Genomic DNA, 19,997 nt, shown 5'->3' with positions numbered 1-19,997 from the left:
CCTGGCACGGGGGCCCCAGCTCTTTTTAAAACTCACCCTGAGAGAGGAGGCGACGACTCTGTGGAGAGGAGATCTTCAGGTAGTGTCGGGCACCGTGCTGGCTTGCGGACAAGCTCAAGCCATAAAGTATAAAGGCGTGCGGAGTATAATGAACGGGGGGTCATAGAGGGGCTGGCGCATTGTATGTGCATACAATGAACGCGAAATAGAAAGAGACCGGTGAGGAGCGGTCGATGAGGACCGAAGGATTCGTCAGACCGAACGCGGCAACTGCCCGCCGCCGTCGATTTATAGTGCAAGACACTACCAGGGGTAGCTGGGACATATCCTCCAAAAGAGAACCGGATCAACCGGGGGATCGCTGTGCTGGCGGACACTCAGACTGCGTAGTTTGCCGCTACAATGTCGTATCCGACCCGCTGTTCGTTGACTTTATTTGTCACGGTTCGACTTGCCTATAGTGAATAGTCATGTTATTAACGATAATGCTGTCCAAGTTTTTGGCGACATAAAAGTTCCGCGCAATATTCGGTAGACACCACCTCTTTGTTTTATTTTGTATTGACTAGTAGGTAGTGAACGTAACAGAAATGTTTGCTTTTTTGAACGTAGTATAGTTTTTCGGTAGATGATTCATAAAGCTGCCGAATATTCACTCCAGTCTGAATGTCAAAGAAATAAGGGCTTAGACTACGAGATGAGAGATGATCTGTCCTGACCTCGCTGTAGCATAAATGTCCGTGCGTTAGTAAAGGATTCGCAGCAGCCACAGCTGTCGATTTCGACACATTTATTTGCCCATAAATCGTTAGGACTTTTTTATTATCGCTTTAGGATTAAGAACGAACCCGCAATAGCCAGAACGACCGAGTAAGCCTATTTTTCACCATATCATTCACTGCCTATTTTTTCTATTTGTATTGAAATATGAAAAATTTTAAAATCACCATTTTAAGATATGCGCTTTGGAAACCGCTGAAAAAAACTATTCTCAGTCTCAACGAACTAAAGGTTTAACCCGCGCTCTAAAAAACTTTCCTTGATGTTAAAGTTAACCTTAGACCATTTGTTTCCTCAGCTTACTATAAATTTATAAATTCGTGTAAGCAACTGTTGATCGGAACCTTTCCCCATCTATACCGTGGAAAGGTACATGAGAGGTTTGTAATTTTCCAGCCTTTTATTAAACCATCGCAACTGGTAAAAGAAGTTAGGATACGGTGATCTGTCTCCCATAGCGTTCAGGTTATGATGCATATATATCCGTTCATTCATAGCTGCAGACCCAATCTGCGATACTTCGCAGCATGATGTGCCGATCTCGACTGACTTGTGACTTACCAGATAAAATAGTAACAGAAAATCCTCTTTCTTAACTCAATACAGAGAGCGCTAAAACCAGTAAGAGAGCAAACAGAAGTCTAATCACTCCAGACTCGCTTAGAGTGCAGGATTCCACTCAAATCATTTGTACAACAGCAATTTTGATTGGGCACCCGAAAGCTTGTTTCTATTGTGGGCTCTACTTTTTAGTGAAGTGGGCTGCAATCGGCAGTTGCTATTGCGCGGGCATTAGGCTCGTTGTTGTACAAATCGACGCTGAACGGCGTTTCGTTGTAGTTGCGGCCTCACCCCCTTTTTAGCGTTGTACCTAGGCTGCACCCGCAGGAATGACGACGACAACGACGGCTTTGAAAAGCCACACGAAGTCAGAAAGGGAGCACTAGTAAACCGAGATACAAGATACGAGATAATGATAAGATTCGATGCCCATTTTTAGTTGTATTTTTTGTGAGTGGGTACAAGTAGTACGTGTAGTTGGGGGTAACAAAGCCAAGAGTGCAAACAAGATGTTATCGTCTCATGCCGAGTCCACTGATGAGGTGCATTGTAAATAGTTGAATACGGTAGAAACTGGACATCTCTAGGTAAGGATCACGCGACTGTCACAACAACAATGATGGGTCGAAGGTGTTATGTGATAGTACTTCGAGTGATGTGCATATGCTGCCAAGAGAAGAAGCAGACTTTGCCCTAGGGCGCTGATAATAATAACACTAGTAATGATAATAATAATAGCATATTTTCTTTAATTACTCACACCGGTCATGTAGTGTATGTCACTGACAAAAATCTAGATTAACGAATCGCGGCTTTCTTAGCCAGAAGTCTAGCCGTCATAGTGTAGAATACTGTTTGATTTAAGTGACGTTTAGAGACCACTTAGAGCATATTGCTGGTGAAAGATCTTAGGTCCGGCAAAAGTAACGTGGCAGAAAAACGCAATGTGTACAGATTCGTTTCTGTGAGTCAACTATGTGAGAATCAGAAATCATGCCGACCATACCTGACGCAAGAACGAAATCGCACCAAACTCCCGTGGAAGGCTGTTGGTTTATTAATATAAACATCTTTCATACATGATTAGGCCAACAATGTAATGGTATTTATACAGGTTTTGTCTATTTTAGTCGACTTAGATTTTTATACGACTATTATAAATGGCCTTAAGCATGTTTTCTGGATCGAATTTAGCTAGATACGTTTGTTTGTTATTGGAAACTTTTTTATTTTAACAAATCAAGCTATATACCTGTAAGTAGTCGCTAGGTGGATTTCTTGAAAATAGTTTCTAGAATATCGTTGTTCTATTTTTGTTCTTTGTTGAGACTTATCTTTGAGTTTGAAAATTAAACAAAGCAAAAAAGAGGAGACCGAAATGTCAGTCTTCTATCGATATGGAGCCATTTTTTTTTTTTTTTCAAAAAAATCATATTCGTCATAACGCATGCATGTCATATGCATGTTTGTGTACGCTCATTCGTGCAAAAAGTACGATTTGATTTCAGTGATCGTGCACAGCGTTGTAGCACTCGGACAATACGTATAATGTAACGGAAAACAATCTAGCATCAGATCATCTCGAGTCAGATGAAGCCATCCGGGCCCACTGTGGTGACACAGATGCGAGCTAGCGAAAAAAACAGAAAGTCAACGTAACAACGTTTGGTAGCAACGAGATTGATGTTAATAGGCTATATTTGATTGCAATCCTATTATTTCGTAAGCTGGTCATACGGTTAAAGGTAGCTTTAGGAGAGCCTGCTAATATTAGGAAAGCATTTCAGTAAAGCAAGCTTTAGGACAAATATGATATATGTATTTTTGCAGAGTGTCGTCCTATTTACATGCCGACGAGATCATCAGAGCAACAAGATCCAATAGTTGATGTGATGCCAAATAGTGAACAGACACGTGCATGCAATATAAAGCGCTGCTACCTCGGTTTGCTGCGACCGTTCAAGATAAAGATGTTATCTAATGAGATAGACTTCTATTCGTATTGCTGAACCGTTCGTACATCTTCAATTTGAAGACGTTATAAATAATGAAACCTTTATGTTTTGAGTTCTATATCCGGTATAGCCATTAGGTAGTTCACTAGACAGGCAACTGGTTCCCAGCACGAAACAAAGTCTGTTTTAGTACGGATTTGAACCTTCACCACAACGTACTCCTAGGATTAACAGGCTAGTAGTATTCGACTGTATCAACGGTCCTTTCTAATATGATAATATAAATAATTACAAACAGTCAGTCTCGAAATTTCCCTCTTGAATTTCATTGGCCAAAATGACTAAGCCTAGGGATAAACTAGAAGAAGGCTACCCTATTGTAGAGCTTTACCTGATGCTTAAAAATAGAAGTAGTACACGTACTGCAGTCTACATCCCATAGTGATAATTTTTAGAAATTTGTTGATCTCTTAAATAGTGCAATTATACCGTGTATGTATAAACAACTTTGGCCTATAAAAATCTGAATATGATAAATTTTTACTGTTCGCATTTAAAAGAATAGACAATCTAGGTGGGCTTAACAGCTCTGGAGTTTTATAGGTAAAAAAAATATGCCCGTTGTATTCTACGTAGAGCGTATGATTCAAAACTGTACATTTATGCAGTTATCCACGGGATAGCTACCGAGAGCTACGAGTAGGGTACCTATAGAGATGTTTCAAGACATAAACATACAAGTATGTCGCCCAATTTTTTATAAGTTTTTGCTGAATTGGCTTATTCCTATACCTCTCATGTATTTACAGTAGGATACCTATACTACTCTTTGTTAAACTAATTCGGTGTGGCTTGGTAGATAAATAGACTTATCCCATAAAATGGGAACGAATGGTCCTAAAATAACTGGGCACAATATCTATCGACAGCATCAATTGCTGTCACACATCGTATGTATAACATCAGTTTTAATTTGCGGACTCTCTCCACTGAGTTGAAGGTTTCTAAACATTTTTTTAAATGAAGAGAATCTGACAGAATCCGACTGCGTTAAGAATATCTGATCAGATTTTGTAGATTCTATCATTTAACTGGCATCACGCTGTCTGTTGCAGTTACTAATTCCCCGAAGTGGCCAGAGTGTCGCACCAGCTATCGAGAACGCCATCCGAAAAGTTAATACCAGTACGTTCGTATGCCTCTGTTCGTCTACTTATAATAATAATGACTTCAAAATACGTATCAGTTAACGTAATTCTAACGGGACAAACAGACGAAGAAGTGCTGGACGAGGAGTTTATCCTACAATAAATAATTTGCTCTAGATACTCGTGGGTAAGTGTCGTATACCTGAGATACTATATAAAATTTGTAAGGTAAACGACAATAAGGACGATTTCTCAGATTTCATTACAACAGTTTAGCCTTAGCGTTTAGCTTTTTGCAAACTATAATATTATAGTTCTTGGGACATACAATCGTCCGACTTAATCCCTAAGCGCGCTTGCGGTCATTCGAATTCATGCAGTCCTGCATGAGAATATCTGCCCGACAGAACAACACTTTTTGTATATCTTTGTTTGCTTTCATTTCAAACATGCCTACGTTGGAACCTCCTAAAAAGTTCTCTTCACTAGTGCAATAGATCATAGCGCATAATAGGTAATTTATGATAGACGGTGGTTCTTAACATCGAAAGATATCTACGCTGGCCGTTGCAGGCAAATTTCGAAGCGAACTTCAGCCGCTTTATGAGTGACCCTGAATCTGTTCTCAGGTAGTGGATACCACCATCATTATGTTTAGAGGTGTAGGAGGGAAGAACCTTTGCGGAGTGCGCATAAAGTATTGTTAAACTGTATACTGCGCAGGCACTCTCCAGCAGAATCGTAGCCTGCAGAAGGCGCGGACACGCTGCATAGCTAATTCAGCTTCACGTCTTCAAGATGACAATGAAATGATGACCAAGGAGAGGATTGACGAGTGACATGACTCCCTCAGGCGGTGATGAAATCATGAAAATCGCCGCCGTATTTTGTCATGGGAACATATGGCAACGTGTAGGTACAGGCGTAGCGAAATCGAGGACGCTCGCGTTAATTCAAGGAATCAGAGCAGTGAATGTAATTCAGGTTTGCGTCACTGATAGATCAGTCTTTAATTGGGACAACTTGCAAGCTACTTACAAAAAACCAATATGTTTACTTCGGGACGTACCTTTAATCCAACAAAAGAGAAACAGAAAATATTCTTGGCAGAGAACTGGCTTTTATCGCTAGCTTATCAAATATATTGTGGATTTCTAGAAATGTTCGCCAACACCATATTATTGAGAGCTCATCCTTAGTTACTAATAATTTTTATTGGAACATAAACCTGAAGCTACTCTGCGGTGAGAGATTCGACTACAATATTGCTTCGTTCTTGAGAGGAGCATGACAAAATGCTTCAGTAAAGCTGAGAGTTCGATTGGTGCTTGATTGTTTGTAATGTTTTTAAAATATGCCTCTTTGTTTTTTCTTGAAGATCATATTAATAAGAAATAAAAATTTCACTTAAGGATCAAATATTAGGTATGCATACAGGTGCCAACTAAAGAGGCGGACCAGAGCAATATACAAAACGACGCTTCACATTCCATATTGAAGGGCTTCCGCTGGGAAAAGGTGTAGTGACCTCCATGTTTTTTCGCCTGCAGCAAAGACGAATTCTGAGAAGTACAATTTACCATTACATCTAACTTAATTGTCTTGCAGCTGATCCATTACTCTTTATGAACTTTTTAGAACTTTGCGTCGAATCAGCCAAAAAACGACATTGACTGATCACAAAATCGTGAGCTGCTTTAGAAAACACAGCGGGACACAAAAATTTATATACAACTGTATGGTCAAGATGTAGCATTATTGCGGAAGCAGGTTGATTCAATCGAGAATTAACGAAAAGACTATCTCGAAGGTTGATAATAACTGACCGAGATCATTCGTCTTAGTTTGCATCAAATAATGTAATCTTACAGAAAACAGGAGTGCATACACAGCTCCGCCAAGGTAACCCAAGGATGTACTCGATGCCTTTTAGTAAAAAATGCCCTTTGCAGTTGGAAAGGGTACCAATACAACAAATAGAAAAGGCCGGTGGGGGGGATATGTTCTACGGGTAGGTTATCTTCCTTTTTCGGTTGATGCCAAATAAGCAATCGAGCTGGCTGCGTTGTCTGTCTAACCCGCGGTTGTCCTGTATAATCAGTTACCGTTGTGTGCGATTTAGGCAAAGTGGTAACAAGAATTCACGTATAAAACATGTCTCATTGCAAGAGCAAAGGCTGCCTGTCGTTATGCGCTGCTATCTCAATAGATCATTCATATATAATATGACGGCGTCTTTTTTCTTGGGACCTTCCCAATCTGTGCTACAGATGCTCAAAGCGTCAAGAGGCATTTGACTTCGAAGGTAATTCTTCGATTAATCCTGCCTTACTTTGTAGCACTAACAACGTTCTTGCAACACCGCGTACCTATCCGAAGTTAGCCCAAGCAACTACTGGCTACAATACCTAAACCACAATAAAGCGCTACATTGCAGTGGAAGCCTACGTAGGGCTTTTATATTTTCACATAGTAATGCGAAAGCTTCGACTACAAATTGTAGCTAAGTGATTGGACATCATGGGATCATGGGAGAAAAATGGAAATCAAAATAGGGGAACGATTAGAATCTTGAGTGACAGATTGAGTAGGCTGATTGCGCAGACAAAAACATCAATATTCACTAAGTGATCGATCTGCCAGCAGTTCGTGGCAGTTTCCTGATTTTACTTCAACTATCAAAGTGAATGGGAAGTGTTGTAAACCAACAAAGAGTCTCGTTTAGAGAGATATGGGAAAAGATATGCATTAACCATGGGATCTATCGTTGCGGTACTTGTTTAGTCATCAGCTTGGTTTATACTTTTATCTACTATATACAGATGCCGTATGCTTATAATTACGCATTGTAATTGGCTATATCATTTTTGAAAATCGCTGGTATAATAATAAATATACTGGTTTCATATACCCGTATACAAGTCCGCATACTAACCGTCTACTTGTATATAGTAGTTAATGTACGTATAAGTATATACGTATTATGAATTCACACGGTATGACAAGGAAAAGGTGGAAAATTGGCCAGCGTAGTTTCAATTAAACCACCTACAATAGCTTTATCTAGCTGGCTCATATAGTTAAGACCGGTCTATAAAGCTGCGACGGCTGGTAGGTCTAATCCCCAAGAGTTAGGTACTAGTTAGTTGCCATAGGATATTACGGAGACGGAATTTTTGCGAGGAATATCGATCAGAAATTGTGAGACGTAGGGCACAGTACATGTGTTCATTTTTTAAATCAGTTCATAAAACTTGCACTTAGAGAATACGCGTTCTGAAACGCAATGGTCATCTTGTAGTTGTACGGCCCAGTATGTTTTTTTAACGCAAAGATATTTGTGTAGTGCAAAAGGAGCGCTTCTGTTGTTACGCGTTTCTTCCTGATCGACGACGATGACACTTAAATCTTAGTCCATTGAAGACAAATTACGGACGGAGGAAAGAAGTCTGCAATAACACATAAGAACGCTAAAGCTGGCCCGTAGGTAGCCTGCCTTTGATTTAACAATACAGCAACACCATGGGAGGTCGTGGCTTGGGGCTGAAATCACGCCCCGACGGTTCATGGGTTCACCCGGGACCACCAACCAGGCGGCCACTGTTGAACTGTTGCATTCGACCCAGCGAGTGTAGGAGGTTGAATGCCCATATGATATCTGAACACGGCACCCGTTGCAGTGCTTCAATTTCTAACGGACTTTACTTCGTTCTTTTTAATTCTGTAGCACCCTTGACCGTACACTAAAAAGCATCTATGATACGGCACTGAGAGGATATCATCGCGCAACGCTACTCAAGTATTCTCTAATCATATTTCTTATATATACGAATTCATGACGGTGAACCAACCGTCTTATATTTTTTCCCACCCTACTATATATATTTTTGGTTGGATATTTTTAACCTATGCGTCTCCCCAAATTTTTCGAAAGTTCTTACTCGTTCAGTAAGATGGGCAATCGTCACTTAAAGTTATTCAACGAATTGCTATATACTTAAAATTGTATCTATTGAACCTGTTTGCTATTTGATAACCTTAAAATTGTGGGATGATAAATGAAATATTTATAGATATCATGATACAAATTTGTGGCCAGCAGTCAGCTTTGGCTATTGTCAACCAACGATGAATGTCGGTCCGTTTTCTGAATCTCGTTGGTCTTTCGTTTCCTTTTGAAGTCCTCAATGACATAGATTTAAAAAAAAAAAAACTCGAACACTCATTCGTTTCAGATAAAGCGAAATAATTTAATTAAAGTAAACCGTCCAAGGTAGATTTCCTGCCTGTTGTCCTTTGTGGATATCAGTGCAGTACCAATACACAGATCTAGGCTCCTAGCTGCATCTGCGACTCATATACTGATGCGAGTGACAAGCGATCATTCGGGGTATTGCTCTCACCACACCTAAGAGGCCATTAAACAACCTGAGATTCATGCTGTGTTTGTTCCGTGTAACGATGCTGTCTACTTCAACTTACTGTCAAACGATTGAACGAAGTCTACGTATTTGGTCTTTCGAGACGTATTGAAAGTTAGGTGAACAGCACGTTCACAGCTACACGACACTCACTTTGTAGGTTAGGATTAAAAAAAACCTTCTACAAAGGTAACTATATCTGTACATGACGGTGATGTTTGCATTTGCATAAAAAATGCTATGTCCGCTTACTAGCATTATACAGATAAATTTCGCTTTTTTTTCCAGTCTCATTCGTAACTGTATTCAGCATATAAACAAAAATGTGCTTTACAACTAATAAATAACACTAGACTTATATAGCTGTAAAAACTCGATTAAGTCTGTTGTTATTTGCTAGCTTGGCTTGGATGGAAAGACTCCAGACAGAATTCAAGTTATATTAGTAATGGGGCTACGTTTAGTTACATTAACTAAGGCGAACCGACTTGAGACGACCACTGTTTCTCTTCTACCGGCTTGTACATATAGGTATCTAATGGACCTCAGCGGCTACTTCAAGGCCGTCACATTCGTAATGTATCCGGGCGGTCAACCGAAAACATACGCATATACCAAATAAGAATGGATGTACAACAATACGATCAGATGTACAATGCGGCTATATAAACAGGACGCTGGCCCACCGATGTTAGGTCTGGCCACGCGGCCAAGTGCACCGACGTCGACAAAAGAAAGATGCGTTTAGGGTATCTCTCACTTGTGAACCTTACGCATTCGTGCTTGGTAGAAGACCAAACACTGCTACCGGCTAGGACATTCGCGTGACCCCAGCGTTTGCCGTGTGACTCGCGAAAGGCTAATACGCACAAGGGTCGTAGCGATCATACGAATCTCACTGCTGTGAATAGTACGTACTTAACCTGAAGAAGAAACCCAAAAACCGACTCGCCATGAGTGCATATGGCGAATTCTTCTACGTTGAAGAATCATCTACGAGTCTGAAGAGGTCGAACGCGCTTCCATGTTACGTACATATACATGTATCTGACAACACAACTATGTCTGACCCTATCGAAACGGTCAACAATAACGCATTATATGTAACACCATTTCCGCCGTCTTATTGCCGTGTGTATGTTACGTAGGGATGATAAATTCGATGACGAATGTCAACTGAAAGTGCTTATCGCTTAAAAGGCCATTTTTAAAATCTTTTAGATCTTATGTTAGTTCCGTTAGGATAAAGCTGTTAATGGCTGTTCGTTAAACAAACGCCTAGTAACACATTAAAGTATATGGCTTTATCAGCATCTTCGTAGTATTCATATTTACCTTTTAGTTATATAGTAGTATATTTGTGCATCTGTTACCCATGGATGTTACCCACCCCCTACGTTAGGATCTTTCAATAGTTCAGATAGATGGTACTTTGGCAGTGATGATGGAACTGTAATCTTGTAATGCTTAAACAAGCATATTTAGCCGCGTATATTGTATGTTATATGCATGTAACAGCCAAATTAACACTCTCCGGCTAGCCGTAACCGCGACGAAACAGGCAGAGACCCGATCGATTGAAATCATGGTGACGATTGGAGTTCATAAATCTCGATCGAGGGATCGTCTTCAGTGTACCATTCAACACGCTCGCGGCCGAAAGATGCCAGAGTCTATCCGACTTACAACCGAAATCGTTCCAAAGTAGGATTCTAGTCCAGAGAGAAAGAAGGATTCAGCAGTGATCTGAGCTACTAGGGGTATCGATCGTTGGTGCGATTCGCCGATTTGTGATCGAAGCAAATCGGTCTAATTCGTCTCGCGGAGAGGGGATACTCCAAAGCAATACAGAATGATCACAAACGAAGCTCTGGCTGCCATTTTATTCTACTAACAACTCACACATTTTCTGTTTCGGTGTAGCTAGTGGGTCGAGTTTATGCAAAAGAAAGTTTTGTGTAAGTTTTCGTAATTGTTAACCAGTCCCAGCTAGCGCAGATAAGATTACAGGCAATCGTCAGCTGTAGTTACCCAAGACAAGTAGCTGAATGTGCGCAACAATGCCGTGAGTGTGGCGCCTGCAGTCAAGGCTTGCAGAGAACGGATACAGCTGAAAAATCCTGCTTTTCAATAGATCTTGAATTAGCGGTAGTCGTAGTGCTGTTGCAATACGGAACTACTGATAGTAGTAGCACTGGAGTAGCATTTCGCTTTGTCGGTGTCCTGGTTATCTGCAGAAGGACCACCCACCCCGGGAGTTCACGAAAACGTTTACTAACCTGTTCATTCGCGAGGCAGTAACGCAAGACGTTCCGCGATCGTATGCATGCTGCCCTGTGCCCGAAGTAAAGTCCTGTAGGCTTGGAGAGAGACAAGCTTTTCGAAGTTTTGGGAGAATGAATTTGGTGGTAGGCCTTCAGCTGCGGCCGTCGGTCTGGGCGACTTCAACTGCGGTGCAATTTTTTACTTTCCGAGAATTGGAACAAACTTCTGAAGTAAAGGTAGAGAAGTTGAACAGACAACGAATTCTCTTACCTACATACGAAGTTGACAACGTCATTGGGGCATTGAAGTTGAAATGGCACGCCTACTCGACGCTTTCGACGACAATGCATGCCCACGGGTAGAAGTTACAAATGGTTGCTTATTTCCATTCGAACGTGCCCCAAAGGATAGATATCAGAATGGCTGGGTTTGTTAAGGTATAACAGATGCATCCCGCATAATGGTCTTTGCCCGAGAACTGATTTTACCTCGAGGGTTTTGATGGTAATAACTACCTTGAGGCAATGAAAATCGGTCTGGTGTCTTGTCATATTAGGGAACTGCTAGCAGTTTATGCTTGAAAAAAGCTTTATCTGTGAAAAGAAAAATGGCTTTTTATGATTCACCTAATTGCTTATTATTTGTCGTTAAATTGCCCTAGTTAAGGTGGTTCCGTGATTCTATAAACAACTAGTTTCAGGAATCGGTGGTAATAGCAAAGATTGCGTATTGATTTATGTGTAATGTGCCAGTTAGATAAATAAATGTGCAAATTCACTTAATTTCTTTCTACATGGGAATCGAAGTTCTACTTTCTGCTTTCAGTATACGCGGTGCACGTTTCGGCCCAGTAAAGCGTAAATCTACCGGTTATGTGTATCTACAGGTGCGACACTTGCTGTCATCAATACACTATCCAATCTAGCGATTATATAGGACATCCGATCACAAAGACTTATGCGAGGCCCCACTCCAAACGTCGCCTCTCGAATGGAATCTGAGAAAGAGATCACACAAGAAGGTGCATGCATACGACTAGCCTTTGATGGGGAGAAGGTTCCTGGTTTGTCGCAAAAGCAATAGCAATTCCGATTGGGAAACTTCACCTGTCGGGTCGCCGTCACCCGAGCCGTTGTTACACAAAACATTCAAAGCTACCAGCTCTTCCTCCTTTACCTTTTTTTTTTGTTCCTGTCTCTGCAGTAACAATTCGAGTCCGCGAAGCAGTGGCTGTTGCTTCATGAAACCGGGCAAATGATCGTAAAGCGTGCGACGAGATCAAATATTCGAATCTCCGATTTTCGATACCCGAGAACCGACGTATTCGCATCGGACGACTTAGTCCGACTAGACCTCAGCCGGTAGCTGTGACAAGGACGCACATATTAGCAAATTGCTGACGTTCTTCTAGCTGCAAACTCGGAAAAGTAAAAGAGGTTCAGACTGCTGACAATAAGCAAGGTTGAACATGAGAACTCAGGAGAGCCAGCCATCAGAAGTTTTCGTGTAATTTCTGTAAACCAAGCTCCAAGCTTAAAGGACCACAGGGTAAATTTCTTGTTATTAGTAATTATCGTTATAATTTGTGTTTACACCACCACACGTAATGGGTTTTACTGAGGCTGTTATTTCTGGAAGACGACACAACATCAGCTTCCTTCGTTGTACATTTCAAATTAGCGATGTTTTTGTTCCAACATATTCATACAATGGAAAATGTAACATAATTTTACAAATGCCATGTTTAGTTCGTGTCAATATCGTAAACTGTACTAATTACAATTTATTCGAAGGTGGTATTCGTTATACCACAGTTTCTTACGGGGAATGAAGGCATTCGGAGAGCAACATACACTGAGATCAGAGTGAACGCTTTTATCGTTTAATAGCATGTAACATAAACAAATACCGACAGTTCATCTATCATATTTTGTCTTGTCTTTTCAAAGATATTGAAAACGCTCTTTGCCCGGCGCGGCGTACGGAGAAGGATAACTATGATCCAAGGCCAAACTATAATATACCAGTACGGCTTGCACAGAATAGAGTCACACTCTGTGAAACACACAAACGATTAGTATGCAAATTTTCCCTACGCTAAGTCAGGTGTAAAAGCTTTCAAACATGCACCCAAACTAATCCATCCATCCATCCATCCATTTGCATTGGATACATTCACAGAACGAGTTCACAAATAAGGCCAGGACCGTGCAAAGAATAGATACAGATCGCTGGCTGCCATGTCTATTAAGCCCAAGGTGTTTCACATCATTTTTACGCTATTGTGGGCGTGATTATCGTCTGTACAAATACAAAAATCATAATCACGCCTATAATAATATCATGTCAGAGCGTGATTTACATATGCGGTTCCATCTAGAGGCATGATGTTGAGATGCATTCGTGAAACTTCGGATGGCTGGGGAAATCAGATTTAGTCATACTCCTTAATATCGTTTGTGTTCATAATGGAAAATACTAACCATACACATTGCTTGTACTGCTCTGGCAGACTACCGCATAAAGCGTTTTCTTTATATTAGAAAGTGTAGATATATAATCGACAGTCGAGTAATAGTTAAAGCTGGAGTGGTCGATCGAAGATAATACATACATAACTGTTGTTCTCTCTGTTTGAGCATAAAGGGACGTGTGGGTGGTCGCGGCACGTCAATGCCCCACGTTAAGGCCATGTGAAAAAGCGAAGGTGTCATTGAGATTTGTTTTTGCTCCTAGAGTATTCGGCCCCACATACTAGTTAGCCGCATGCGCTTAGAATGCGCTCGTTGTCTACCTAAGAAATTAATCAGGACAGATTGGTATAATGCACACTATCGTAGATACGTCTGCTGTTCTGCTAAGGCTGTCTGCTGCAAAATTACCTAGGTGCCGATCGCAGGTTCGATGGGGATATTTTTGTGATGTGACTTTGGCTCAGCAGGTACGGATGAGGGACATTCGGGGGAATATTCAGTTGACTTCGGCAAGGCATATCGTAGCTTCTTCTCGCTGCACTTCTTCGACCAAACATGTCTTTGCAACCAGGTGCCGATCGAGCAATTCAAACAAATTTCTATTTTTGAATAGGCGTGATGTAGTATTACACAGACGATGAGTCAATTATGTTCTAGGCCATACACAACAATCTCGCCATTAGAATTCTTTATTCTAGCTAGCTAGCTAGCTAGCTAGCCAGGTCCTCTAAGAAGTAACGCACGGTCTTCTCTGGTGGCAAGCATTCTCTGTAAAACTATTCATTTAGAAATCACTTAGAAAAAACAATACGATCAAGTCTAGATGCGCATTACAGCTTTAAAGGCTACTCTATAGGGACGTCAGTGCTATCGAACTAGTGACGTACAGGATACACCACCTTTAAATGAAGTGCCAGGTTGTTATTAAGAGGAGCCTTTTCATAGAAATAAATTCACTCGGAGTATTATCCTCTGTTTTGCTTATTTTGTTGATAAAGGGGTAAATTTGAACTACACTTTCTGCCTATTTAATTGTTTACACTGGTTATTTTTGTTTTGCGCTCTACATGATAGCATTTTATAGGGGACAGACGTGACCGAGTAAGCTCTCTTACTATTCGTGAATTCGGAATCGCTTCAACTCCTAACAGGATATGCCATAATTTGTCACATGCTTCATCTATCATAGGATAAAGCATTCAGAGCTATCCTTCGACATTTCGTTTAGGGGGTGTTAGGAAGCTCAATGATTCTGTGACCGAAGGTCAGGCTACCATGTGTGAAGGGTGTATGCCTCACTTAATTCTTGAGGGCTGAAGAACAAGTATTTGAAATTGTACACGGCGGCCGTATCTATAGTGCCCTTTGTTTAGAGCATTTCAACATCGTAGATGGTCTCTTATGGTCGAGCAGGCGTTCTCGGTCGGTGCCCCACAGATAGCGTGAGGCCAAAATGAAGAAAGCATTAAATTCATATTTAACATATTTGAAAACGAACTACAGCAACTTGTGTGCGCATGTGTGCGCCAGTGAGCTTGAATTTTCAATGTACTGACCCTTAGAAGGCCCTCTTGTTACTCGGTACCCTAATTTATCCGTAAAATATAACCTCCTTTATTGTATGTTAGAATGCAATTTACTTTTTCGCTGTGTATTGAATGTGGTCATCGACCCAGGGAATCATAAACTGTTTATCTTAATGTAGCGGTCACAAACAGTACTTAAGCCTGGATATTTCGGCCTATCGCAATGATTCGTTGAACATGGAAGACGAAGTTCAAGAGCTCAGCTCATGGAGTTACGGCAAGTCAAGGATTTGCTTGCGACCGTTGAAGTACGGGGTCAGGAACGCGATTTTCATTTTACACTAATCCTACCGATCACGACTTCAAAATAATTCAGAGAGTGGAAGCATATTATTGAAGAACGAACTCCGCCTTAAAGCACTGCTGGGGGAACCAAGTGAGCTAAGTTACGGTCGTAATTTTTACTAGATCAAAGATCAGAGCACCATAATATCATAAGCGCGTTTGCTGTGTAGCGATCCTGCAGGGCCCAGTTGACTCTTCAGGCTTCCTCTAACTTTCGGATTTCTGATGATCAACCCTTCTGATAATATCTCCCACCAAGGCGACTTTCCACAATCTGAATGGAGGAACTTAAGATGACCTATTTACCGTTGCGCAGTTTTATATCAGTTTCTGGCATCAACATGGTTTCTGGGCACTTCGCTTCAGCCGCAAGCTGTTATTTTGAAATCGTCAACCGGAAATGAACATACTGTTGATGCAAACGTAGATATATAGTAATGCACTTGTTGTATGATCTAAAATTATCTATAACGAAAAAGTATGAAGGCACTGTTGTCCCTTGCTTCAATCACTGCGCACATTATTCATGTGAAGGCTGTAGTTACTACGTTTCCGGCCATCTCGCCACCGTCGATCTGACGCAGCTGAAGGCGCTAACCCAAGGCGTGAGGTTTTTTGATCTTATCTTCTTTCCAATGAGATGGTATCTTTTCGATAGACGCGTCACTATAGGCAAAGTACAATACTCATCTCGTGACTCACTGTGAATCGATTTAAACGATACTTTTACGCGTCAATGGAGCTACAGAGACATGCAGTCGACTCTATGCAAGCCGAACATGCCCCATAAATGAAAAGAGCGGTAAATTCAAACAATGTACATTCCATTCTGATGTGAAGAAATCAGCCCAGCAAATTCTGAGGAGCAGGCATCTATTCTAATCATGGGCTGACTTTATCGTCGAATTGGGGCTTTCCACTGGGGACGTTTTTGACATGTATCGTCAGTTGCTAGTTATGTAAGTAAACATAGATCTCTTTGAAAACATAGGGCAGTCATTCTTACTAGTTCCTTTTTTCATGCTCAATTACTAAATTAATCATATACAAATTAAGATTAAGAGCAAACAAACATATTGAGCATGACCAACACTTGTCCACTGTGGAAAAATGTACGATATATATCGGCTAAACAGAGGATAGCAGCAAGTATTGGGAATTCTCTTTCTATAAAACGCTTCAAGCCAAAATTGATTTTAAAACATGTTCATGTCTGCGTTACCATGAATTTTTCAAGCTAGCACATCTCTTTTTGGAGTGAAATATATAAATGGTCTCGCCTCTGTATCGAAACTGAGTGATACAAATATTCTAAAAAAGACCTTCGCAACAATATAACTTGCACGCTTATTTGTTTGAATAATTACTGTTACATCTGTGGGATAGTTAGATGAGTGTATACTTCGTTTATCCCCCTATTCGCGCAAACTGATCATTTCATTCAAGACTACACTCCTATATTCTATACTTCCAGGCAAGTACGCTTGGCTACCAGAAGAAGACTCGCTCACTGGCTGGCTGACCGGCCGGCCGGCCGATTTTCATTTCGTCGAAATGACCGCAGACGTGAGACGCTAGGAAATATCCATTTGTACGGTAGCCATAGATGTTTCGTAGGTCTGTGTTTATAGACGAGCGGTTGTTCAGACAAACGCACTCCAGGACACACTCGTCAATCTTGCTCGCAGAGATTCGAACAATTCAAAAGCCGGGAGAAATGCTTTCACTTGCACTGGGGGACATAGGGTCTACGAAGAGGGGTGCAGCGGGTAACAATGCCGTCATCAGCACTGTCGCCATATGATCGAATCTTGTTTACACTCTGTTCTTTTGCTACGATCGGTGCTGTTGTTATTGATTGTTGTTGTTACCATTGATTCTAGAGAATGCAACCCGTGCAAGTGGACATCGAATTGAACGCTTATCTAGTTTCACTATCAGCATGTTCTGTCTCGGATTACGACATCTCATTCTGGCTACTGATTGCTACTACTTGTTGTTGTCGGTAATAAAGGTCTCGTATTGTCAACTGGAGGGCAGTTTGTACTTTTTGTTAACTTCAGGCCCGGCTTTACACTGTCCCTGATACGTATTCCCGGTAATAAACGTCCTAACTTAGGGGTAGTAGATGGTTGGACGAGTCACCGTATTACGATTAGTACAAACGCAGCTAATGATGTCGCAGAAAACAAAATAATTGAAGAGATTATACATGTACTATAAATGTAACTGATATTAGAAAGGGACTGAAAACCTTTGTAAAAATGAAAGCGTCGATGCTATAAGATACACATACAAAAAGCGGAAGTCTTCTTAAGTTCAGTGTAGTTTACATTGTGTAATATTTAAAATTGAAGCTACCTAAACGATAATTACAAAAAAATACAGGGTAATTTCTGATATGCCATCATGGAAGGATCAAAAAATATATATGTTTTGTTGATATCATTTGTAGGTATCATTGCAGGTAAATTTGCTACACCATAGTGACCAATACGACGATAATATGAAAGATGATTTGTTCTAAATTATTCAAAACCGTTGATGCAGCTTCTGGCGCGCTTTTGCACCATTTGAATCATTTGCTTGTATGTACAGGCTGATTGTATTTTAAGTTCCTGTACGATGGAGCCGAAGATTCCAATGTTCTGTTGCAGATAATCCAGCAGGATAACTTCAACTTGGTCAGCAGAACTTTACTATTCAATGAAACTGCTGTCGTTAGACGCAAGCCGAAACTAAACAGGCTCAATAGGTAGGCACAGATGCACGCGGCGGGAAGTGCCTTCATGCGAAACCGTGTCTCCGATTAGGCACCAACGTTTTCAATCCGATTCGTATTGCAATATAACAGGCGTGTGCTAAACGAGTACCGCTCAAAGCTCCTCGATTTGGCTTCATTGAAGCGTCACTGGCTTCAATCACAGTGAACCTCCTATTAGGTTCTCATCAGCTGTACACTGTATAAAAACTAGGACTATATTCTGATAACTCCTGATCAGAGTTACATTTTAGAATGTTTAAATCTAATGTAGCTTTAGTGCATTTCTAATAAATATCAGGCTGGGAAAAACAAACATTTGGGTCTTCCTCGCAGGTCGACCTCCGATAGTGACATACAATGGAAAAAATAGAACATATGTTTTCCTTCGTACTTAAGAAAAATGAGTAATGCAGTGACGAAAATACTAATCGACAACTGAGAATAAAGCAGAAGCAGATTCTCCTTAGCTCCCATAGGCCGCGCTGTTTCTGCGTAGATTGTCAGCAACGTCCATTCATTGATTTGATGATCAAGTACATTAAACTGAATATGTCATCTGATAATGATAAATAGAAAGAAATAAAATGTAGGGAACTGAATCTATTGACTGCTAACTCCAGCTTAACGCAAATGAACATTTCAGGGAATATTTTAGTCCGCCGTAATCCACGCCCGCCCGTATCTCAAGAAGATTACCTGTCTGCAGTGCACGGTAATGCCCAATACCCCTCAGAGAACTAAAGTTATAAGTAAGCGCAGTCCCGCTTTGCCAGTTATTGGGAATCGCCTATCACGATTATCATCAGGATGCTCAACGCATGATGTGGCTGGTGATAAGGATAGACCAGAAGCTTAGGGCTGCACGATACTATATGATACTCGAACTACATATGTACTCTACCGAATGGAGTGTTGCGGCTACAATAGTGCTCGATAATAATGCTCAAACAGTAGCTAGAATATCGATTCATATCAGGTCCGTACGGTTGTTCTTGTGCTCTATGCGTAAGGATGCGAAGCGAGTATCATCATCGGTCGTCCAAAAGAGCAACGGGTAACAACCGAAACTAGGTACCTCGTTCATTGAAGTGTCCGTTCGTATGGAGTAGCTTCAAGGAGATCAAGAATCGTGATAAAGCATGCGTTCCTTACGCGAAGAGTCTATCAGTCAAATGGCACTTGACGCCTTTTTATTTCGGGTATATCGAAGGTTAGTATCTGTCCGTTGATGATGCACCCAGCCTCTGAACTGGGCTGCTCCGAGTGCACGCTCTCATAAAATTTCCGTAAGCCTACACTATAGGAATTCTATAAATTATAGTGGCGTAAAAATTAAAGACCTTGTGATGGTGTTGTGTTCAGAAATTTCTAGTGCATGAACAATGTTTGCCGTTTTGTCACATATTTCTTATATAATAACATGAAGTTCCAATGATGGTAAATTAGTACCCTTTACAATCTATTGCACGCATTTATCCAACTGAAGTAAATATAGCTCCAATAAATAAATCTACACGATTCTTGCACGAACTTTACATTTCCATAGAGCGGGCAATGAATCGGAAAGAGACTAGCAGGATCTGGCTGATGTAGAAGCAGGAATCTTGACCACTGAATGCGATCACATTGACCAAGAATAATTTCGCGAAATGAATTATCCAAATAGAACCTTTTTTTTTTTTTTTTTTCGCTAGGCACTAACGAAAGTTGACCTCTACAGGCGCAATGAGTAATAATCGACCTTGTGTTGTATGAACG

At 40.9% G+C, this 19,997-nt stretch overlaps 1 long non-coding RNA gene across 2 annotated transcripts; it reads left to right on the top strand.

Annotated features, from left to right (window-relative positions):
* The first annotated feature begins 2,932 nt into the window (after positions 1 to 2,932).
* On the top strand, positions 2,933 to 17,509 carry LOC147758776 (uncharacterized). Of its 2 annotated transcripts, XR_015318916.1 has the most exons (4): positions 2,933 to 3,009; positions 4,412 to 4,631; positions 5,018 to 5,428; positions 16,950 to 17,509. It is a non-coding gene; the product is annotated as an uncharacterized LOC147758776 (long non-coding RNA). The 2 variants fall into 2 exon arrangements; XR_015318915.1 differs by lacking the exon at positions 16,950 to 17,509 and having other exon boundaries at positions 5,018 to 7,429.
* Positions 17,510 to 19,997: the final 2,488 nt, after the last annotated feature.

This window comes from Varroa destructor, unplaced genomic scaffold (assembly GCF_002443255.2).
Source record: "Varroa destructor unplaced genomic scaffold, Vdes_3.0 BEIS01000001.1, whole genome shotgun sequence".
Lineage (NCBI taxonomy): Eukaryota > Metazoa > Arthropoda > Arachnida > Mesostigmata > Varroidae > Varroa > Varroa destructor.
This window is presented reverse-complemented; position numbering and strand designations above follow the sequence as displayed.